The 26,078-nt window shown below is 35.1% G+C and overlaps 1 protein-coding gene across 13 annotated transcripts in view; it reads left to right on the plus strand.

The window, feature by feature from the left end:
• The window catches only part of LOC123531388 (RNA-binding motif, single-stranded-interacting protein 3-like), a 202,307-nt gene that overhangs the window by 92,320 nt on the left and 83,909 nt on the right, over window positions 1–26,078 (plus strand). The window contains exon 1 of one of the 13 annotated variants that reach the window (XM_045312293.2): window positions 9,170–9,421. The exons of the other annotated variants lie outside the window; for them this stretch is intronic. The gene's annotated coding sequence lies outside the window, so the exon portion shown is untranslated. Of the gene's footprint in view, window positions 1–9,169; window positions 9,422–26,078 lie in introns of those variants that run through there. 13 annotated transcript variants of the gene reach the window in all.

Below are 26,078 nucleotides of genomic sequence, written 5' to 3' on the forward strand. Positions count from 1 at the left end.
CCAAACACTGTCTAGATGCATTTGTAAAGCATCCAATACAATCTGCAGTTGAGCGAGCATCCAGGACACAGTCTAGGACTGCATTTGGTGAAAGCATCCAAACACTGTCTTGACTGCATTTGTAAAGTCATCTATATACAATCTGCAGTTGCGAGCATCCAAACACAGTCTAGACTGCATGGTAGCATCCAAACCTGTTGATGCATTGTAAGCATCAATACATCTGCAGTGCGAGCATCCAAACAGTCTAGGACTGCATTTGTAAGCATCCAAACACTGTCTATGACTGCATTTGTAAAGCATCCAAAACACATGTGCTAAAGTGACTGCATTTGTAAAGCATCAAACACTGCTATGACTGCATTTGTAAAGCATCCAAATACAATCTGCAGTTGCGAGCATCCAGACACAGTCTAGGACTGCATTGGTGAAGCATCCAAACACTGTCTGAATGCATTTGTAAAGCATCTATATACAATCTGCAGTTGCGAGCATCCAAACACAGTCTAGGACTGCAGTTGTGGAGCATTCAAACACAGTCTAGGACTGCAGTTGTGGAGCATCCAAACACAGTCTAGGACTGCAATTGTAAAACATTTAAACACAGTCTAAGACTGCAGTTGTGAAGCATCCAGACACAGTCTAGGACTGCAGTTGTGGAGCATTCAAACACAGTCTAGGACTGCAGTTGTGGAGCATCCAAACACAGTCTATGACTGCATTTGTAAAGCATCCAAACACAGTCTATGACTGCATTTGTAAAGCATCCAAACACAGTCTATGACTGCATTTGTAAGCATCCAAATACAGTCTATGACTGCATTGTAAAGCATCCAAATACAATCTGCAGTTGCGAGCATCAGAACAAGTCTATGACTGCATTGTAAAGCATCCAAAACACAGTTCTTGACTGCATTTGTAAAGAATCCAAACAAGTCTATGACTGCATTTGTAAAGCATCCAAACACAGTCTATGACTGCATTTGTAAAGCATCCAAACACAGTCTATGACTGCATTTGTAAAGCATCCAAACACTGTCTATGACTGCATTTGTAAAGCATCCAAATACAATCTGCAGTTGCGAGCATCCAGACACAGTCTAGGACTGCATTGGTGAAGCATCCAAACACTGTCTGAATGCATTTGTAAAGCATCTATATACAATCTGCAGTTGCGAGCATCCAAACACAGTCTAGGACTGCAGTTGTAAAGCATCTATATACAATCTGCAGTTGCGAGCATCCAAACACAGTCTAGGACTGCAGTTGTGGAGCATTCAAACACAGTCTAGGACTGCAGTTGTGGAGCATCCAAACACAGTCTAGGACTGCAATTGTAAAACATTTAAACACAGTCTAAGACTGCAGTTGTGAAGCATCCAGACACAGTCTAGGACTGCAGTTGTGGAGCATTCAAACACAGTCTAGGACTGCAGTTGTGGAGCATCCAAACACAGTCTAGGACTGCAATTGTAAAACATTTAAACACAGTCTAAGACTGCAGTTGTGAAGCATCCAGACACAGTCTAGGACTGCAGTTGTAAGCATCCAGACACAGTCTAGGACTGCAGTTGTAAGCATTCAAACACAGTCTAGGACTGCTGTTGTGGAGCATTTAAACACAGTTTAAGGACTGCAGTTGTGTAGTCCAAACAAAGTGTAGGACTGCAGATATGTAGCCCAAACAAAGTCTTTAGATGCCATTGTATGACATTAACACAATCTGTGCAGTTCCATGCCTAGGACTGCAGTTGTGTGATAGAAACAAGACTAGACTGTCAGTGTAGATTAATGAAATAAAAGTAAACTGTGTTGGTACTTCCTTTTGTTTAATCATGTGTATATTATTTCAAGAAATTGCATGATATCTCTTGATATGATACTTCCTCTTTGTTAAGTGATTCAGAAATGTAAAAGAATTTATGACAATGGTTTAGATAAAATTGAATATGGTTTTGCTGGTGTATAATTGGATGCGTTGTTGACTATGATGCTGTTGGGTTTTTTTTTCTTTTTTTCTGTTTTTTTTTTAAACTGCCAATACATGGTGTTTTAATAAGGATGTGCCAGTTAATTATGGCATTGACAATGCATGATTAAATGGTCCATGACTTGATTGTCCATGAAAGTTGTTGTTCTTGAATTGTGAAGTCCTTAATAATGCCACCAAAACTAAACTTAATATTGTACCATTGTCATTCTTAGAATTTTTAATGTGCATGTAAAGTGATTTCTAATTTATAGACATAATTGTGACATTTGATAGCTTCTGGGCATTGTGTTGAAAATGACCAGAAATACTGAAATTATAATGTTGCCCTAAATTGAAATGTTTAATTTTTTTCTGATTTTGGCCAGAATTGTTATTCGAATTTTCCTCATGATTAATCATATTTTGATCTGATAAATCAGAGTGTAGAATTTTCACTGATTCCCAACACTAGTTGAATGCCATGAACTCCTAGTACTGGGGTTGTTATTGAATGTCTTGAACACCCATTACAGGGGTTGTTATTGAATGCCTTAAACACCTAGTGCAGGGGTTGTTATTGAATGCTTTGAACACCCTGAGTACAGGGGTTGTTATTGAATGCCTTGAACACCCAGTGCAGGGGTTGTTATTGAATGCCTTGAACACCCAGTACAGGAGTTATTATTGAATGCCTTGAACACCCGCTGCATGGATTTAATTGAATGCCTTGAACACCTTGTGCAGGGGTTGTTATTGAATGCCTTAAACACATAGTGCAGGGGTTGTTATTGAATGCCTTGAACACCTAGTGCAGGGGTTTTTATTGAATGCCTTGAACACCCAGTGCAGGGGTTGTTATTGAATGCCTTGAACACTCAGTGCATGGGTTGTTATGGAATGCCTTGAACACCCAATACAGGGGTTATTATTGAATGCCTTGAACACCCAGTACAGGGGTTGTTATTGATTGCCTTGAACACCCAGTACAGGGGTTACTATTGAATGCTTTGAACACCCAGTACAGGAGTTGTTATTAAATGCCTTGAACACCCAGTGCAGGGGTTGTTATTGATTGCCTTGAACACCCAGTACAGGGGTTACTATTGAATGCTTTGAACACCCAGTACAGGAGTTGTTATTAAATGCCTTGAACACCCAGTGCAGGGGTTGTTTAACTGAATGCCTTGAACACCCAATGCAGGGGTTGTTTAACTAATGCCTTGTACACCAGTGCATGAGTTGTTTAACTGAATGCCTTGGAATCCCAATACATTGGATGACTTGTTACTGAAAACCTTTGACTCTCGATAAGAATGCATTGATCTTCCAAATTGAAAGTCCTTGAATTTTCATTTCAGGGGTTTGCTTTAAAATGCATTTAACTTTCAATGTGGGTTGATATCCAATGCCACAAACTCCCATTATAGGGGTTGTTTTTGAATGCCTTGAACTTCCAGTGTTGGGTCTGTTATTGAAGACCTTGAACTTCCAGTGTTGGGTTTGTTTTTGAATGCCTTGAACTTCCAGTGTTGGGTTTGTTATTGAAGACCTTGAACTTCCAATTCAGGGATTGTTATTGAATGCGTTGAACTCCCGGCACAGAGGTTGAATAGTTATTGATAATATGACTGCATGAAATTGTCCATGTCAGAAATATTATTTGAAAACGGTGTCATCTTCAGCCGTGTTTATTTCAGAAAGTCAGTTAAATCAATAAAAAAAAAGTAAGCTAGTTAGTCTGACAGATGCCTAAGGTGAAAATTCTGCCCTTGAAACATTGATTAGTCTTAATAGCATAGACATTTGATGCATATACAAAACTATTCATTTTCAGTGTAATTGTATTATCAAACATGTTGCATATTATTGTAACACATTTCTCCACCTTCTATGATGATAGAATAAAATGCAACAGCTGATGTGGCAGAAACCTTATAAACCTATATGACTCATTGTACAGGAACCATGATGGTCAATAAAAGTTATTCAGAATCTTCAATTTGCACATAGATGATCTCATTGCAGATGTTGACTAGAGTAAATTTCTGTTAAAGGGAGATAATTTTTTGACAATCCTGTTTTGTGAAGATAACTCTGGATTTAAAGTTTTGTAAGAGTAAACTCCCACTCATTATGTACAGTTATGTGTTAATAACTGCTTCAGATAATTATCTCCCTTTGAAAGTGTAAAGGTTGAAGAGAAATAAAAGCTTGAGAATCATGCATTTTGTCATTCTTTCGATTGAAATTTTAGCACAGTATAATGTTGAAACAACTTTCAAGATTTTTGATGTTAAATTTTAGATATCTCTATTCTATTTATAAGTGATTTTATTTTCTATTTTCATGTGCTGTTCTTTTCCTGTCTGGGCAATTTAGGTAAGTCATATTTCTAATTCTACTATAATTTGATGGTTATACATTATATATATAATACCAAATTTATATAGCGCCCTTTTTATGATAATCACGTTCAAAGGTGCTTATACGTAGCGCAAAGGCAGCCACTGAGGGCACCAACTTAATCCTCTGCTAGTACAGACGCAGAGCGATCTGACCAGAGGGACAGAGTGAGACAATTTCTGAGCCGACAGAACAGAGAGAGAGGAATCGTTTTAGATACAGGGCTGTCCTGCCAAGTTAGCCTAGTTCTACAAATGGACAATCTGGTTTTTTAACTTGCATGGTGTGAAGCACCAATACACGCAAAGCCATCTTTCCTGGGAATTACCAGTATTGGCCTTTTAGTTATAAATATTATGTCATGGCGTTAGTGATCTGCTTTTAATTTTTTACCATCTGAAAGATACAATACTGTGAAGTCGTAAATTTATTCATAGATTTTTTCTTGGATTTCATGGTTACGTCAATTTAGGAAGTGAAATCCAAGAGAACAAGTAAAGTTCTCGTTTTTTCATTTAGATAAATGGAAAATCTACAAATTCCTATCCCAACGATATTGACAATATAACGGATTTTTTTGCGAAATCGTGAAATTTTATACCTGTGAATTATTAGTGATTTCATTGCACGAGTCAGTGGTCCCAATATGTAGACCGGTAATGTACGGATTAAACTCGATATCTCGAACTCGCTTATCTCATATTTCTGGCTATCTCGAAGAGATTTTCAAGTCTGGTACCAAAAATGCTCAAAAAACTGTTTTAGTCGAATTTTGGTTATTTCAAAGGGTGGAATTCGAGATAATGAGTTTCAAATATACATGTTATGCATCAGTATTTAGTTGTAAGTGAAAGAAGTTTATCTAATTCTTTATTCGTATGCACTTAGACCTTTTTTTTTTTGCTTTTAACTTTCAAATTATAGAGCATTTTTGTATTGACTGTTGAGTAAAATTATTCGTTGCTAATGTTACCCGTTTAATCTTTTTATAAGGTAATAAAGCTAATACTGTCTGCCCATTTAGGGTAAAATAACAGGGTGTATCACTGTGAAGGTCACCGGGTGTAATTATGGTCAACGACACCAGTTTTATGACACTATTAATATTTATGGTTTTTGGATCATTGACCTTTACCTATTAAAAAATAATTGTAACACCATGTACACAGGCTTATATATCTACCTTTGTTGTATTGCAGGAGCCATCTGTATCCATTTGCTTGTTGTAATTCCGGGTGTGGGAGTGAGGTTTAGGTTAGGTACCTCAATACAAAGGGAGGTGTGACCTGAATTTGAGCTGTGCCATGAGAAAACCAACATAGTGGGTTTGCGAACAGCATGGATCCAGACAGTCAGGATCCATGCTGTTTGCTTCAAAGTCTTGCAATTAAAGAAACTTAGCGAACAGCATGGATCCTGACCAGACTGTGCAGATGCGCAGGCTGGTCTGGATCCATGCTGGTCACAGACATTATGTTGGTTTTCTCATGGCACGGCTCATTTGTTACAGGGATCAGTTACCGTTTGTTTTGCCAAATGATTATTTACCTCTCTTTGTTTTCACCCAGGATAATTAATAACTATGATTATACCCTTTAAGGCCATAACTATTTTCTTGCCAATCTGACAGTGTAAGTCTTGAATTGTGGTTACAGATATCCCTGTTTCTCTAGAAAATAGCTTCTCTCAAGTTTACCATACACCTACCTTACATATTACTAGCCATATTATGATTTTATAAATTATATACATAATGCTGAGAAAGGTTTGTTTATTTTCCTTATATTATGCTTCATTTTTTGTATCACTTGAATTCTGAACTGATAATATGTCAAGAAAGTAACAGTCAGGCATGTAACGGAATACTTCGTTTGGTGATGCCGTGCCAGAAATTTCCCATTAGTTTTGGGGAGTTACAGACAAGACTTGGGAGCTCAGCTGATATTTTTTCTTGATTATTGTTTTCTTGGCATGGACATATTATTTAGTGTCTTGCAGATGATATTAATATGCTGATGTGAGAGCTGGGATATGTCAGCCACTCAATCAGCAGTTATCAAAATAATGTATTGGCATTCAAATTTAAATATAGATCTACTACTCTTTTTTTGCCAAAGAAAAATAAATGTTGTTTCTCTTATAAAAAAAATAGGTTGTTATTGTTAATTTTTGTGTGTAAAAATGTGTTTTTTTATTTCTCATATATAGTTTTAATTTGGTAAAAACAACTTTAATTTGTTTTTGTATTTTAAAAGAAATGAATACACTACTATTGTCTGTATTTTTATTTTTGGACGTGGGGGTGGGGGAGGGTGGAGGAGCTTTGTACCAGTAGCCAGACTGCATGTTTAACTGCACACACTTAGATGAAGGTCAATTTAGTACATGTAATAAACTACTTGATTAGTTCATTTGAAATATTTGGTAGAAAAATTGTAAGCAATGAAAATTTATGGACTGTTTGATTGCTTTATGTAATACACAGACTTACATCAGTGTGTTAACTGCTTTAACATAAGCAATAAGCTTTTGGCAACTACTTGCAAATTAATTTATGAACTTCTTTTCTGTAATGGCCGCAGCTGTGGTGTTGTAGATGGACAGGAATGGAAGTCCATTATGTGCTTGACTTTTGCCAGCTGATCTTTCCATTTTCTCTAGGACTGGTGTTTAGGTAATTTGTCCTTAAAAATGGGCTATTTACCTTCCCAGAAAATGACTTCTATCTGTTATATAGTACTGGAAAATCATTATTCTTCCTGCCCTTGCATGGCCTGGTACTAAGAATCATCTAAGATATATATAAAAGTACACATTAAGTTTGAGTAAAAATATTTGTAATCTGAGTTTAATTTTTACAGAATTTAGAATATTTGAACTTTTACATAATTATTATGGTGGGAAATGTTTTGTTGTTTTTTTTGTATTGTTTTTCATGTTTTACTGGGAGCTTAATTAAGTACCATACTGTTGGATTTTGTGTACCACTAATTAATGGTTAATTTATTTCTTTGAAATTGCGCCTGTCTAAACCAATCTCCCAAAAAGTCGTCTTTTAAGGGGAGGTAACTGAATGCCATACTTTTGGGTTTTGTCTCTTGAATCTTGTACACAATTAATTAAATATTTATGAAAAAAAATCTTTAAAATGAAGCCTGTCTAAACCAATATTCCACAAGTTGTGTAAGTCGTGTTTTAAGGGGAGGTAACTGAGTCTCTTGAATCTTGTACACAATTAATTAATGATTTATTTATTTCTTTAAAATTAAGCCTGTCTAAACCAATCTTTCACAAGTCTTGTTTTAAGTGGGATAGAAATTGGAAAGAAATGAGATAATTTACATTCAAAGATTATGTATAAAACAGGTGGAGTGAAATTTCTAGGCAAACACTTTATATTAATGAACTGTGCAAAGTGGGGATTTTTTAAACAACAACAAAAATGAAACAAAAAAAACAAAAAAACAAAAAAACAAGGGAACAAAATCAGTTTTACTGAAGAATTAATGGAAAATAATGGTTTTGCTACATTAAATATAAATACTAGAGGATTTTGTAATATAACATTGAAGTTTTGTTATAGTTGGGAAGTGTAATGCATATTTTTAAAATACAAAAATTAGGAAAAGGGAGACAATAAATAGTATTGCAGTTAACAGAAAATGCAATGGAAAGTGACATTAGCTTCTGGTAATGGTTAGGTGGGTGGGTGGGGTAAGGAACAAAACAAATTTCTGAGACAAAAATAGTCAAGTACAATTATAGCCAGGCAAAGGAATGAAAAATTACATCTGCTTAAGGCAGGGGGCGGTTTAAGACAAGTTGAAATCATAACAATAAGTCAATTTTAGGAAGTTAGCTAACTGTCTGCTTATGGCAAGCGGTTGCTTTATACAAGTGGCCATTAATTTGCAAAAACTGGGTCACCTTGCTTTCCTATCCTCTAATTAGATGGAAAAAATTCTCTAATATATGATAAAAGTCAACATTAATAGTATATAGGTATTATCACTATAATACTTTGATATCTTGGCAGAATTGGCGCTGATTAGCTAACCTGAATTGTTAGCTGATAACAGCGAAAACATTGTAAACACTATGCTGTATGGTGGAGAGATAATACAGTTTTGATAAATTGGAGGTTGTTGTTACCTTTATCACTTGGTTAGTCAAGTTACATGTGATTATTTGGGAGAAATAAGGGGGCGTTAACTTTGTTGTCAGTTTTTGCAGGGAGTTTATGTATGTTCAGCTGGTTAAATATTTTATAGATTGGAATCTTACTTTTTTTTAATTTAGGGAGTATTTAGTAGAAACTGTTGTTTTTACTCTCAGTTTTATTTTGATGTTGGGATTCAATCCGTTTTCTTCCCAGGTAGATTTTATTTCATTAACACAGGTAAAAGTGTCATTTACAGATGTCAGAATGTGTCACTTAGCAGTGGTGTAAAACAACATTTTCCACTGTGGGATAGCTGACCTATTTATAAACGCATAATTTTATTTTATCTATTTTTGAGTACCGACATTTTTTATTGTGTTTTTGGACATTTTTGTTGTATTTTGAAACTTTTAACATCGCCAGGTGTTTATTGTAGTAATGACAGATTTATTTTACTAGAATTTTACAGTATACGTCACTAAATGTACTTTCTCATTCGTAACATTTATTAATTGTCAGTTCGTATAAAGATATACACCTATAATATTTGGCAACAGCATCAAAAGGCTCCGACTTTATATATAATATGACTCAAGCGTGTATATCTACATAGTTTACTTCAAATAATATGCATTCCCTATAGTAAATATCAATTTTATGCGATACAACATCATTTCAGCTATTGAAAAATTACGGAAATAAAGGGAATACAGTTAGTGAAGAAAGATAAAACTGTTTAAGTGACTAAATCCGTAAATACTTGTAAGATCATTACATCCTTCCTGACGAACCAGGATTAAGTGTTGATACGGGAACATACAGTATCTTATACGCCACTCTTTAAAACAACAACACTGGATTACTATTTCGTATACCCTAACCAGGTAGGAAGTTGTTTTTATTATATTTATTTCAGATGTTTTCTGTATTTAATAACGTTATAATATGAGCCGTGCCATGAGAAAACCAGCATAGTGGGTTTGCGACCAGCATGGATCCAGACCAGCCTGCACATCCACGCAGTCTGGTCTGATCCATGCTGTTCGCTTTCAAAGCCTATAGCAATTAGAGAAACCATTAGCGAACAGCATGGATCCTGACCAGACTGCGGGGATGCGCAGGCTGGTCTGGATCCATGCTGGTCGCAAAGCCATTATGTTGGTTTTCTCATGGCGCGGCTCGTATCATCACCAGTTGTTATTTTACTGTTGATTTTTTAGCATAAGTTGTAATCTTGTTGGATAAAGGTTTTGAAATAGTTAGAAGTTCTGCCAAAAGTACGAGCTTTTTTTTATGATGAAAGTTCCAAGACATCGTCATTCCTCTGGTACCCAGCCCAACAACATCTGGAGAACCTGTCAGTCATCTGGTACCCAAAGCTAGACTCTCATGAGATTTTGTATGATGGAGACAGGAAGGGACGCAACCATGATTAATCATAGAAGTTTTTTCCAATAATACACATCATCATAAGCAATATATCCATAATTATTGCTTCCCTTGTTTTCTAAGTTTCCAGACAGTGTTTTACTAGAATTTTAACTTTTTCAAATGTGCAGCTAACAGCCAAGTCAATGATATTTTGTCAAAGAAGGCTAAAGGTATCCACTGGCTGCGGAGCTTCTTTAGTCCCCCTGTACAATCAAGTAAATTCTCTGGGTCCTCGGTGCAGACGAGTGGCTTCTTTGAGCCCTCAGTAGTTTCTAGGGCCTCAATTCATTCAAGTACAATTTTAGGTTACCATCAGTTAAATCAGATAATTTGCTCTGTGTAATCAAGTAGCTTCACTGGACCCTCAGTGCAGTCAAGCACTTACCTTCTATGAACCATTATTGTAGTATTGAGGCAGCTTTCCTGGTCACTTGGTGCCATGACGTAGCTTCCCAGTGACACTGGTGCTATCTGGTTGCTTCTCTGGATTCTCTTTGCAGTCAAATTGCTTCTGCAAGTGCTGATTGTTATGCAAGCAAGTAGCTTGTCTGAGACCTCAGAGCAACGAGACAGCTTCCCAGTGATCATAGTACAATTTGATAGCTTTTCTAGACTCTCAGTGCAATCAAGAAGCTTCTCTAAGTCCTCAGTGCAATCAAGTAGTTTCTCTAAGCCCTCAGTACAATCAGGTAGCTTCTCTTTGCCCTTATTACAACTAAATAGCTTCTCTTTGGCCTCGGTGGAATCAAATCGTTTCTCTGAACATTCAGTGCAATCAAGTAGCTTCTCTGAGCTCTCAGTGCATTCAAGTAGCTTCTATTTGACCTCAGATTAATTAAGTAACTTCTCTGAGCCCTCAGTGCAATCTAGCTTCTCTGAGCTCTCAGTGCAATCAAGTAGCTTCTCTGAGAACTCAATGCAAACAAGTAGCTTCTCTTAGCCCTCAGTGCAATCAGGTAGCTTCTCTTTGGCCTCAGTGCAATCAAGTAGCATCTTTTTGGCCTCAGTGCAATCAAATAGCTTCTCTGAGCCCTCAGTTCAATCAAGTAGCTTCTCTGAGCCTTCATTACAACTAACTAGCTTCTCTTTGACCTCAGATCAATCAAGGAACTTTGCATAGAAATTGTTTAAATCAGATTCTGTAGGACCTGACTGTAATTAAGTACCTTCTATGAGCTCTTCATGCAATCAAGAATACATTCTCAGGATCCTCAGTGCAATAAAGAACAGGTAGCTTATTTCCGCCCTGCCGTCATCACAACAAGTAACTTCTCTGAGCTTCCAGTTCTATCAAGTATTTTCTCTTAGACCGCATATTGCAAGTGCATTCAAGAAGCTGTGCTAAACCCTTTGTGCGAACAAGTGGCAGTGCAGTCAAATACCTTCTATGATCTCTCAGTGCAGTCAAGATCCTTCTCTGGGTCCTCAGTTAAATCAAGTCTTATTACTAGCAAGTAGTTTCATTAAACTCTCAGTACAGTCAGACAGTTTCTCTGAGCCTTCTCTATTTCAGTCATTGTGCCCAAATTGAATTTAGTTTTTTCCCCAAAATTGTTTTATAAACATAATAGTTTTGTTCCCATGGAAATGAAATATTGTTTATTAGTGCACTGGGACAGTTTTAAGATAGAAAAGTCTCTTTCCCAAGGTAGGTTATCAGAAATGATGTCAGATATAATAAACATGGCTGACACAGACCTGATTAGCAAGTGCTGTGGCAATGTCTAATTAAGACCTGAGAAAGGGGAGGGAATGTCACAATTAATAATAGAGTAAAGCATTAAGATAAGATTAATGAAGTTGTGTCTCTGCATTACATTTTCGTAAATTGTCTCTAATGCAATTAATTTTTTTTTTTCTGAAGTCCCATTAAATTCAGAATGAGGCCAAGAAATTAACTGGACTGTTTCCGTAACAAGATCAATTTTAATCATTTCTTTTGTTCTGAAATGGAAACATAATAATGTTTTAATGTTGTTATTCATTTGTATGCAATGGTCAGTTCACCTGGCCTGCAGTGTCCCTAAATTTCTTGCCTGTTCTTTGCCTATGCAGGTCTTTTCCAAGTTTGATCCCTAGGTAAATAGATCTTCTGCAAGTCTTAGTGGATAAAAAAGGCAGTTTTAGGAAGTTAGCTCAGACTTTTTCAACTTAATTTTAAATTTCATTATTTTGACATCCTTCAACTGTCAAAGAAAATTGTTTTGCGTAACAACCAGGTAACAACCAGGATGCTGGTTTTGCAAGTCCACTACATTAAGAAGCTTTATACAGGCATGTTGTACTTGGTCCAGACATTATGACACTTGATTTTAGACTGTGTAACTTTGAACAATTAAACTTAATTATTTAGTCTTGTTGTAATGCATAACAAGTTGTCATTCTTTTTCTAATCCAGGTTTTATTGTTGTCTCAGTAAAATGATGATCTAAGTTAATGATCTGAAAACCTAATCATCATTTTCTACGCCTTCGTTTTCTTTAATGTACATTCGTACAGTGATTCATTACTTCTCAACAGTTTGGCCCACACAATATGTTACATTTTCTTATGCAAATAATTAAACCGCATGGCTTAAAAATCAATTTATGCATTTTTGTCTCTGTACTTTTGAAGAAAATGTGCAGATCATGAATTCTTTATAGGTCTTTGCTTTCCTCAATGTGACTGTGCATCAATTGCATGATACCAAGAGTAAGGCAAGAGGGAGTAGATCCTTGCTTTACGTCCAAATTTTAATACAGGGGTAATCGTGGTGATGCTAGTCATTATATATTTTATGTTACCTAACTGCCACCACCAGCAGGTTAAAAAACGGAGGCAAATGATTCCGACATTGCAAGCTATTTGACAATGGCTTCCAGATCTTTAAATTAAGAACCTTGTACTCAGATCCAGTTACAGAAAAAAACTGACAGAAAAATATCTTAAATCCCTTAGGAAACAGCATTAAAACAGACTACAAGATCCAATATTATATATACTTAAAAGTCATGAAAAAGTTCCATACATGTCAGGGGATGAGGTTGTCATAATTGTTTTGTATAAGGATTAATCAGAATCAAAGAAAAATGGATTTATGGTCATGGGATTGCTTCTTTTCATGGCATTTTATTCCCAGTTCAATAAAGTTTATCAGGAACTTCTTGTTGTTATAGTTATATTTTGCTGCTCGGCTTGAAAAAAATCAATTACCGGGCTATTGTTCCAAAACAGCTCTACATACGTCTTTCCCAGTTTCTCAGTCACTTTCTTTGTCTCTCTTCTATTGGCAATACCTACGCATCATCCCAATAATCTGAAAAATTGCCACCTCGACAGCCAAGAACTGGAAGCCTTATTTTCTTTGATCATTTTATATAAATGTTTTATAAACAAAATCAAGAAAGCATAGAATAGAATAGAATAGAATAGAAGTAGGAGAGAAGAGTATCTTTAATTTCCAATTTCGGGCCCTCTCTGGCATGACAATTTTGATATACAAAATTTTTTTAGTTCTAAAATAGGTATCGCTAACACTACAAATCAGCAGGGAAAAAAGTAATAATAAACAATAATAAACAAACAAACATGCCAGTAAATTATATATACTATGTAATCAGAAATAGAGGTAGTCATATAATACTGGCAGAAAATATAATATTATGACTAGCTTAATTTGCTCTAAGCAGTACTGTCACGTTGGGTAAATTTCACGGAAGCATGTAGCATGGCCAACAGTCAGCCAGAGTCAGTGTTGCAAAGTAAAAGCAATTAATTCTGAGCAATGCCATATAGAACTTTTGTAAACACTATGAGCAGATAGGGCTCTTCAAAACAAACCTGATGATACCAAAATTTTGCTAAGAAAATAGACCTACTCCATTGTGAAATTTTAAAATTTAAACCAGAGTTAACGTTTTGAACACTGACTATTTTTCTAGAATTTTGTCTATTGTACTTATTAGTTAGGAATCCTGGAAATGTTAAAAATTCTGTTTAACCCACCTTTCAGGTTTAAAGGTCAAATGCTCAATCCCTTTGATCAGCCATATCTCTTTTAAGTCTTTCAGTCTATACATCAGGCTAAATGGAAAATTGTCGTAACTCCTTCTTTATTTAATACGAGTTATGACAGTTTTCTGTTCAAGCATCAAATTCTGTTTAGACAATAGATGCTATATTCTATCATCACTGAAGGTGCCAAATTGAAGAATTACCAGGTGTGCGAGCTACCAAAAAACAACTTCTTGGCACTATAGGTAGCAGCTTATTATGACAATATTTGTATCAATAATGCCAACAGGATTTTTTTGTTTTTGCTCATAAATCTCTCATTAAAGTATAATGGTATTTGCATACAGTTAACATTTTTCTCTGGCAGTGGTTCCGATCTGTTTAAAGTACTCTTGAACTTTCTTGACGGTTCTCAAAACGGAACCTTAAAATGAACCAACCTCATTTGGCAGCTCTGACAAATTTCCATACTGTTATGATGACTTCTCTTCAGTCTGTATCTAATCTTCCTATGGAGTAAGTAGACTTTCTTTGTTCGTACTCATGAGAACTCCATGCACTCCTTGAAGAAAATTTTTAATTTTACCTCGTTCAAATCTCCACCTTGAAGAGTCGCTATGTTCTAAGGATATAATTTGGTTGTATGTTTTGAACGAGTTATCAACACCCACACATTCGTTTTAATACCTACAACTTCAATGAAATTAGTGTGTTTCTTTGGAGGAAGATGAGCATGGCAGCCAATCTGCCTGATTCTCAAGAGAGCAACAGAAATTTTGTAGATTCCAGAAATACTGTCTGTCTGCTGTCTGTCCACAACACTCTGTGTTCAAATGATAATTCTGCAATACTGCAAGATGACATAATGATTCTGCAACTACTGCAAGATGACATTAATGATAGAAGGCAATGAGTCCCAGTATGTGTGTCTCGAGTAAATCATTTTTCAGTCATACAGACTAAATATCATGCCGTACACATGTGACATGATAACCCACCAAGACACCGGGCTGAACAGTGTTAGAAATATCCTCTTTGAATCTGAATGCCAAACATTAAGGAAGCTACTAGTGACATTGTTCTTGTTTTTGGTATGATGTGGCCAGGGAGCGAACCCATGACCTCCGGCTTTCAAAGCGGGTGCTCTACCACTTGGTTTCTGAGGAGGTCAATTCATCTTAGAAAGAGGCCCAAGAACCATAATCTTAAAAGTTTCATAAACAGCTTATCTCCCCTTCAGTACACCTAATTTCTAAAATCGCATTTACAGAATGGAATTTAACGATAAACTTTAAACAACTGCAATATAAATAATTCCTGTCGCTGTAAAACACAGCGGCAGAGGATCCAGCTGTCTCTCAGACCCCACTCTTGTTTCAAAAAGAAAATCAAAATAAGTCTGAGAATGTGCTAAATTACATAAAATAGAGTCTAAAGCCTTGAATTGAACCTTTATTTTCCCCTGATATCAGAAATTAGAAATGTCTTGTATGACTTTATATAATAATTTATTGGCAAAGATATCAGCATTTACATATTCTGCCAAGGTGTTCACATCATAAAAATTTGCATTTTGCAATAAAACTTGTATTTGCGAAATCCCATAGATTATCAACCTTTTATAAGACTTACTTGAGGAATTACCAATCTGTATCACTTGGAGACATATCTCACATTAAATTGTTTGATATACCTGTCATATAATACACAGGAATGTACTGCAAAAAAGTGTCCTTTCTACATTTAAAATAGAGATAGAAATAAAGCTGTTACATAAAATGCAACTATTGCCCATATGTTACAAATGTTTTAAAGACCTGGCAAGGCTCATTTCTAGTTTTAAAGACCCATTGTGATTTGTTGATAGTGTTAAAAACTGGCAGTGCTCATTTATAGTTTTAAAGACTTAACATGCCGCATTCATACTTTGAAAGACATGGCAAGGCTTGTTTATAGCTTTAAAGACCTGGCAAGGCTTGTTTATAGCTTTAAAGACCTGGCAAGGCTTGTTCATAGCTTTAATGACCTGGCAAGGCTCGTTCTTTAAGTTTTTTAAAGGCCTGGCGTGTCTCGTTTATAATTTAAAAGATGTGAATGACTCATTCATAGTTTGGAAAGACCTGGTAAGGCTTGTTTTTAATTAAAAAAGACCCAGCTTTAAAGACCTTTTACATTTTATGGAGACTATTTTATAACAGAAATAACACTTTAGAAAAAGATTTAGATGTTGTTGCATATGTATAAAACTGTCATATATAGGACAATTTTAGGACATTGTTGCAGAGTTTTCAATGTGGCATTGTACCAGTTTTATACCTTGCATAAAACAAAGGCTGTGAAGCATATGTTCAGACAGTGCAGAAATCATTTCCTTAAACTTGGAGGATAATGCCACCACCAAGTGGGTCTTTGACAGCAGTGCTTTTAGATGTTCAGTTTTTAACCTGGTATATAGCAGCTAGCAGGATCTCAAAATTTCTGTATTTTAATCCTTGAAACACTTTTCCTTGTCAATAATGGAATTTCTTAATTACAAACTTCATCATTTCTAAAATGATTTATTGGCATGCCTCAGAGTGCAGCATAATTTTTATCTGCCAAAAAATTGTAATTTAGTTTTCTTCTCAAAGCCAGGTTCTTTTTAATGCATGATACAGCTTATGAAAGGATTCTGATTGCCAATTTTCACAAGAATTGAGGTATAATTAATACTGTTGAGTATTATCCTAGTGTTTTATTATGCCATTACATGCAAATGAATCATATAACACCATTTAAGTTGAAAAGATAATTTTAACTATAGCGATGATTTCATTGTCTGTGTAATAGCGTTTGTGCACTGTCGTCCTAAGGGTTGGGGACGGGGTGAGGGTATGTTCACCTCCAGTTATAGTACATTTTAACAAGAGCTGTCTGTAAGACAGCACGCTCGACTTTTCTCAGTGCTTGACTCTGAATTAGAGCTTTACAAGTAAAAAGGGCATAAATCTGTCAAAATTCTAATCAGACTTATGGATATTATTATTTATGGGGCAGTCTTTGATAATAAATAACCATTTTAAGTTTCAAGTCAATAGCTTTGATAGTAACAGAGTTATTGGACGTTATATAAAACTTTAACCAAAAAATTCTAAGTTAAGAAGGGGCATAACTCTGTCAAAATTAAAATCAGAGTTATGGGGATTGTTTCTCCTGGTGTAGACTTTGATAGTAAATAACTGTTCTAAGTTTCAAGTCAAAAGCTTTGATAGTAACAGAGATATTTGACTTAATCAAAAACTTCAACCAAAAAAATTCAAAGTTAAAAAGGGGCATAAATGTGTCAAAATTCAAATCATGAGTTATGGGGATTGTTTCTCCTGGTGTAGACTGTGATAGTTAATAATTATTTCAAGTTTCAAGTCAAAAGCTTTGATAGTAACAGAGATATTTGACTTTATCAAAAACTTTAACCAAAAAATTCTTAAGTTAAAAAGGGGCATAAATGTGTCAAAATTCAAATCAGAGTTATGGGGATTGTTTCTCCTGGTGTAGACTGTGATAGTAAATAACTATTTTAAGTTTCAAGTCTGTGAAAGTTTTATACTGATAGTAACAGACACTTGTTTACATTGATGAAAAGTATTGATTATTTTATTTATTTTGTTGGGTTTAACATCCCACCGAAACAATTAAAGGTCCGATATATGGCGACTTTTCAGCTTTGATGGTGGAGGAAGACCACAGGTGCCCATCCGTGCATTATTTCTTCACGAGTGGGCACCTGGGTAGAACCACCGACCTTCTGTAAGCCAGCTGGATGGCTTCCTCACATGAAGAATTCAACGCCCCAAGTGAGGCTCGAACCCTCATCAATGAGGGTCAAGTGATTTGAAGTCAACAGTCACCTTAACCACTTGGCCACGCAGACCCCTGAATAGTAATGATAGGCAATGCATAGGTTCTGTAGCTATTTCGCTTGTTTGCAAAGTTATGCCCCTTTTTGACTTAGCAATTTGCCAGTGTCAGAGTAACAGCATCTTACTGGTTATTTCTCAGCACTTTTTTGAAACCTTGTATTCTAAGACTGGTGTCCTATCTCAGTTTATAACCTCTGCAGGTACTAGTCTATACTGTGAAATCATTAATATTTGTGGGGGACTAATTTTTGAAGATTTCAGGCTTGAACGCCAGCAAACAAGCATTGAAAGGTCATGGGCAAAACCACAAAATTTATTACCTGCAGATTTAACTGATTTTATGTCAGGATTTTGCCTCTTGGAATTCTTTAACTTATCTGACATTTTAGTGAGAAGCTATATACTTTAAATGCCAAATATATCATTAAGGAATTTAGATAATTTCCACCTTTATTATCTATATGGCATATAAAATTCTGCCTGATATAATAGTGGTCCAATAATTACAATGGAGTAGGTATGAATAATAAATTGTCTACAGATAACCATTGTTTTAAACCTTTGTTGTATTAAAGGGGAGGAGAAGATTGTCAACCGTCTTTCTAAATATATGAGAAAACCAACATCGTGCATTTGCGACCAGCATGGATCCAGACCAGCCTGCTCATCCATGCAGTTTGGTCAGGATCCATGCTGTTCGCTTTCAAAACCTTTTGCAATTAGAGAAACCATTATCGAACAGCATGGATCTTGACTTAAGCGCAGGCTGATCTGGATCCATGCTGGTCGCAAATGCACTATGTTTGTTTTTCTCATGGCGCGGCTCATATAATATTATATTCATTTCAATATTGGTAACTTTTTAACTGTAATTCAAAAATTTATGTGAAACGGCAGTCTTTAATTGATTATCTACTTTATTTAGTGTTGTTTGATTCTGGGCATGGAAATTCATGGTTTGGGCTAATTTAACCTCAGTTCAAACCCACACCGAAACATGCAAAACCCTAGTATGACTAAAATGGGTATCATCAAAACACATAAATATTTGGTAAACAAACAACATCTTGACCAACAATCTACCTGTCCATTGCAGTTATTCTGCCGTACTGTCCCATATTACTAGATACTTAAAACATTCTCGAAAAGTTGTCCCCCATTAAAAAAACTGAATACCATTTGTAAAGAAATAAAAAAACAACAATTACTGATAACTAAGTTCCATCTAGTTTTGTGAAATTTCAGCACTGGGACATTATTGCAGATGCATTAAAACAAAGATAAATAACAGTTTTTAAAGGTGTTGGACTGTCAGAAAGTGAGGCCCCTTTTATGCAATTTGTTTGTTTTGGGTTTAACGCTGTTTTTCAACAGTATTTCAGTCATGTAACGGTGGACAGTTAACCTAACCAGTGTTCCTGGATTCTGTACCAGTACAAACCTGTTCTCCGCAAGTAACTGCCAACTTCCCCACATGAATCAGAGATGGAGGACTAATGATTTCAGATACAATGTCGTTTATCAAATAGTCACGGAGAACATACGCACCGCCCGAGGATCGAACTCACGACCCAGCGATTTCGTAGACCAATGCTCTTACCTACTGAGCTAAGTGGGTAAATTGACAGATGTTTAGTAGAGTAATATATATGTTTTATATGCCGTTCAATATTCATGTAAAATAACCCTTTCTTTCTATGATTTGATGGTGTTGTTGTTTTGTTTTCTAAAATATGGGGCTATAACCATTCAATAATCACCTAATGTCTGCACTTTTGCCAACAGCAGCATGTGCAAAACAAATAGAATTGACAATGTTAATGTTCTACAAAACAAAAAAATGTTAAAATTCCTGAACATTATTATGTAATTGTTGTTGTGAAGTATTAAATTGTTGTAATTATTTATATGATTTTTTTAAATGTATAGCACAAAACGAATGTTGTGGACATGTTATTTAACATTCAAGAATATTTATAAGCATTTTACAAAATGTTAAACACAGAAAGTTAAAGACGTTTTTGTGTTTATTATTGTTAATTATTTGTCTTTAACTGCTTCTGTATACAAATGGCTGTCATCATTTTAATTGCCTTAGGTCACAAAAGTGTCAAGGTCTTTCCACAGCATTTATGACATTTTGACATTGCTACACAAAATCTCCTTTATCTTCTTTATTGCTAACAATATCAGCATTTAAATTTTCATCTTTAAAATCTGAGGCCGCCCCCACAGCACATGCTGATATTTAAATCATGTTTAAAGATCTTTAAAAGTGGTTTAAATATGAGCCGTGCCATGAGAAAACCAACACAGTGGCTTTGCGACCAGCATGGATCCAGACCAGCCTGCTCATCTGCGCAGTCTGGTCAGGATCCATGCTGTTCGCTTACAGTTTCTCTAATTGCAATAGACTTTGAAAGTGAACAGCATGGATCCTGAGCAGACTGCGTGGATGCGCAGGCTGGTCTGGATCCATGCTGGTCGCAAACGCACTATGTTGGTTTTCTTACGGCACGGCTCAAATATCTTGGCATTTAATAAAGGAATGATATGAATTAATATTAGAACAGTTGTATAACATTAATTTTTGTCGATGGTATTTAGTTGAAGTTCAGTTTGTAAAATAAAATTATTATTACTTCCCTTTAACCCATCTTTGCTTCACAAGTAAATATTGATGTTCTGAAATAACATACAGTTTGGTTCTGATTGTTGAAATAACGGAAATGTAAAACTAGAAATTATATTGAAGTGAAAACAAACTTAAAAATACTTTCATATTGAACATAAGGGAGGTAATTACAAACTTTCATTTTTTAAAAAATCAATAAAACATACATGTCTAATATTGATCATAGTAGACCTTTTTTTGTTCCCCTAAATAAATCAAACAGAACTGTTTAAATGAAACTGATCTTTATTTTTAAATTGAAGCGTACAAAAGTTCTTTTCTTAAACATAAGAATTTGCAATGTACACTGCGCCCCTCCTACTTGAACGTCTTACAATGTACATGTTTAGTTTTTAATGATCTCGTCTTTTTTTCATTTACTTTTAACTCTAAAGCCACTATGCTTTCAAGTACGCCATTTAATATTCCAGTCAATATTTGATTGTTTACATTTGATATCTATAAATATTTAGTCAGCTCTTACAAGATGCAATTAAAATGGCGACACCGGGTATAGGTTCTTATGATAAACTTTGACAGAAATATTGAAATATGATGTTTTCGTAAATGATTTGTCTATACATGTTAGTCATATAGTGTTTAGTGTCTTCATTTGATCTGGGTTTATCTGTCGGGTCCATAAATCTACTTCAAAATTGTCTGTTTGTAATACAGAGAGCAACCTGTCTACTGTTTGATGGGTCTTTTCCGTAAAGTTGTTTTTAGAGACCTTTAGTATAATACAGGTTACAGTTCGCAAAAGTCCCCGTTTATAAACAGTACGATGAGCACAACTATTAAGGAAACTGAAACTATGTATGTTGCTTAGAGATTCTTGCAGTGGAGAGGTTAATTAATTTACTAAGATTTTTTTCTAATTGGACAAGAAACCATCTGTCTGTATAGAGAGGTGTTTGCTCACTGGAGGTGTCATGTTAAACCCTTACCCTGCTAAATTTCTGTAATGAACTTGTCCATCTTTCAATTTGGACAGTACCATTAACTGTTAAAAGAGGTGCTTACCAAAAAAAATACTGACTGAATGGCGACCAGTGTAGATCATGATCAGACTGCACATATGTGCAGTCTGATCATGATCTACACTGGTCGCAAAGGCAGAATCAGTTGTGTTCAGCATAAAAAAGGATTAAAGAAGAGAATATGTTATAAAAAAAGTACCAGTCGCAATGAAATCATGCTTGAATACTTCTTAGAACATTTCAATTGAATGTAAAACAGTTATTTAACCCTTAGCCTGCTAAATTTCTAAAATGGACTGGTCCATCATTCAATTTGGGCAGTACCATTTATTATTCAAAGGGGTGTTCACTGAAAATTTACTGACTGAATAGCGAACAGTGCAGACCATGATCAGACTGCACGGATGTGCAGGCTGATCTTGGTCTGCACTGGTCGCAAAGGCAGATACAATTGCTGCCAGCAGGCTAAAGGTTAAAAACAAAGTGTCCATATAACCTTCTAACATGTTTTGGGATGAAAAAAGATAGAATATTAAGATATATTTGAAAATGATAAAAGAAGAAAAAAACATGTTTGATGGGCCTGTTTGATGTCAATGCACAGCAAAACGTTTCCATGGCAACTGGAAAACTGCAAAAGACATTTTATTTACATTTGAAGATGTTTGTCCACCTCATGTGAAGCTTATGAGGAACATGCCAGTTTCTTTGACTAGAGCGGATAATTAACAATACAGAATCCAGGCAGGGTTTTTTTTCCGGCCGTTTTTATAGCCGTTATTCGGCTCTATTCCCAATGCCAAAAAGTATGTTTTTTTCCCAAAATGAGTGCAAAAATTCCCAATCTGCATTCTGAAAAACATATCAAAATCGCACAACATTGACCAAATTATGGACAATTTTGTAATGGAAGTATGTTAAAGAGGTTGTACAATGTGAAACAAGTGTATGAGAAAGTGCTTAAACACATCCTTACTATATCCTATGGGACTAAGTATTTCCCAATTCAGAACATTTACGCATCAAAATTCCCAATTTTGGAGGTATAGGCTATGTTCCCAAATTAGCTAGAAAAAACCCTGCCAGGAATTCTGGGAAGGTTAACTGAACCCAGTTAATGCACTAAATTAATTTGTTAATTGAAAAATGGCATTAAGCCCATAAATATATAAATTCATAAATATAAAAATAAAACATGTATGTTTATTCCACCGTAAAGTCTGCTTATAAATTATGAGTTAACAGTTATATTAATTGCTTACAGAGAAGAAATTTTATGAGTAATTGATTTAAAAAAAGATGCATTAGATAATAAAAAATACCATAATGTTACAAGTAACTTCTGATGTTCATTTACCATGAAAGTCAGATTAATTTTTGATGACTTACAAAGAGAGTATTTATAGTTCTCTGACACCTGTTTTAATTATTTAAGAGAAAACAAACTGTAACATATCTATGCAAACATATGATGGTATCAAGATCCTTTGATGTTTTCCATAAATTATTAAAGACACAGCACTTACACTTCATTGATTGAAACATTCTGTCAATAACTTCCCACTTAAAGGTTGCATTTGCTGTGCTGTCTGAAAGATTTATTGTTTATAAATCAGCATGAAAAATCTATTCTATGAAAGTAAGATTTGTTACAGACTTTTGGTTAAATAGTTAATAAAATAAAAAATTTGTATAGGTCAGAAACCACCAATTGTTTTTCCATAGCCTTCCATTAAGATATTCTTCCAGAAATCAAAAGTTTTTTTTTTTTCAAAAACTATCTAAGTTCCAACAAAATAATGGATGAAAGACGTATGAACAGTGATACTTTTTTTGAGTATTTTGTCACATGAATAATGATTTTGTCCCCCTGTTTATATAGTTAAATTGGCATTGTGGGAGAAGTCCAGTTCAGGAAACCTTTTTCAGCACGTATCAGATGTAGCAAATATTTTTCAAATGTATGATAAGGTTCAGCTTCAGGAAAACTCACTTCTTGGGTTTGTTTACATTACTGAGCAGTCACAACAGACTACACATTACCTGATACTGTACTTCTTTGAATTGGTGGTCTCTGACCTATAGTAAAGATAGTTCTGTAACACACATGCACGCACGCACACACACATTGCATGACAGAATCTATACACATTTCTGTTGGGGTTTGTTCATCTTTAGATTTCATACCATTTAAAAGAAGAAAGAACATATTGTCAGCTGGTTGTCATCTTCTTATTGTCTGTACATAGCTTTCTGACGTCTGTTGTCATATCTGTTTGGGAACTTGCAGTTTTTGTATCTCTTCTGAAACTTTCAGTTTTCATATCTGCAACACAACTTCAGGCTTCAACTGAAGGATATATAAAAGTAAAATGTATTTATGGGGATTTCATACCCTCCATTCAATACACCATATACATATGGTTAAGGTGGCTGACATCAAATCACTTGCTCTTCGCCGCTGCTCATGATGGTTTGTTTAACCTTTCTTAAGGTGTAGGGTTCTTTAGGATGCTGGGACAGGCAACTTGGGGTTTTCTCCAACATTAATAGCTGTAAAGTTACCATAATGACATGTAATTGTGTCCAAGAGATAATAAAAGAAACAGTATGAGCCACACCATGAGAAAGCCAACATAGTGCATTTGTGACCAGCATGGATCCAGACCAGCGCAGTCTGGTCAGGATCCATGCTGTTCGCTAACAGTTTCTCTAATTGCAATAGCCTTTGAAAGTGAACAGCATGGATCCTGACCAGACTGCCCGGATGCACATGCTGATCTGGATCCATGCTTGTCGCCAAGTCGCACTATGTTGGTTTTGTCATGGCATATATAGAAATATTTTTTGATTGATATCAAACAGCAAAATTACTGAATAGCCTTTGAAATTGTTATACACTATAACATTTTTGCAACATCAGTTCTATTTAAAGATATCAGAATCAGTTATTGGCAAGATATATAAAGATAATTATTAAATATTAATTATTCATAACCGGATCATGTCCTGTATTGATTATCCGTTATCAGATAATAGCTGTTCAACGATGGCCATTTAAATGTACAAAAATGATGGCAATTACATATAATGAACATACGCAGATCATCATAGGCTCAAGACACAATAATTTCATTCAACTTAGCGCAAAAAGTTGACAGTTGCAATAATTGAAAGAAGCAGTTACCTCCTTTTTGCATTTAGGTAACAAATTCTATTTATAAGATCCATGTGATTTCTTTTTATTTCCAACATTTACAGTAAAAGCCACCAGTGGTTTATGAATCTTGATGTTTTGCCCAGAAATGTCCATTGAAAATAAGGACAATGAAGGATTTCGGGATTTCATGAAGAAATAAATTAAAATGAAATTCATCTTCAACATTTACTGTAAGGCAAATATAACATACATTTTATTGATTTTATTGTTTAATCACAAAATGCCTGTAAATCTCACTTAAAGACTATATTTATATATATTTAGAATATATGAAAATATATCCAAATATAGTAGAATATAATATAATGATTCATTATGAACTTACATTCATGATGTTTTAATGGTACCCGACATTATAATTCAAATGGTCTAGATACTGGAACTTATTCTTTTCATATCAGCCTCACAAAAATAATTCTCTTAATTTTGTGTGTAAATGTTTCAGGTGCTCAAATATCTATATATATAGATTGTAATTTTATGCAATCCTAAACAGAAAATCAAACCCAGCATCTGCAACATGTGTTTATTTTTCTAATCAATAAAGCAAGGATTGTTTACAAAGACACAAAAATTCAATATTGTTCCAAAGAACAGTAAATAAACCCAAATTATAGGAAATTGGAGATGATCAAATTGATCTAATCAAGTCATAAAATGATTCAGTGCAAATTGTTATAAATTTCTGTCTAAACATGTCATGGTTGTTATGTTGGGATTGTATTTATTCCAGCTGTTGTTGAGTATGATAAGGTGCATTACCACCCAGTCTGGAGGGTACAGAGTTTGAAACTTTCTGGACTGTAGGCGCATTGTATGAAGCTAGTAATGTTTTACATAAGGTTTGGAATTGAGAGTGTTAAAGGTTTTCCTCCAGTGTCAAGTTTAAATATATCAGCACAGATTACTCCTGAATTTATAGGTTCAAAACCCCAGTTTCACCATCCTACCTCCTCGGAAAACATCAGTACTGTTATTTTTCCAGACTAGAGCATTACACTCGATCAATAAGCTTCAAGAATTCTCACCGACTGAGCTGACATGACAGTAAGCTCAATATGACATTGAGCTCAACATGATAGTTCAAGATGACAATTTAGCTCAGCATGATAGAGAGCTCAACATGACAGTAAGCTCAGCATGACATTGAGTTCAACTAGATAATAAGCTCAGCATCATAATTAGCTCAACTAGATAATAAGCTCAACATGACATTGAGCTCAATGTGATAATAAGCTGAACATGACATTGACCTTGACAGGACAGTAAGCTCAAATTGACAATGTATGTAACTTGAAAAGCTCAGCATAACAACAAGCCCAACATGACAGTAAGCCCATC

The sequence above is a fragment of the Mercenaria mercenaria genome, chromosome 11, assembly GCF_021730395.1.
Source record: "Mercenaria mercenaria strain notata chromosome 11, MADL_Memer_1, whole genome shotgun sequence".
Lineage (NCBI taxonomy): Eukaryota > Metazoa > Mollusca > Bivalvia > Venerida > Veneridae > Mercenaria > Mercenaria mercenaria.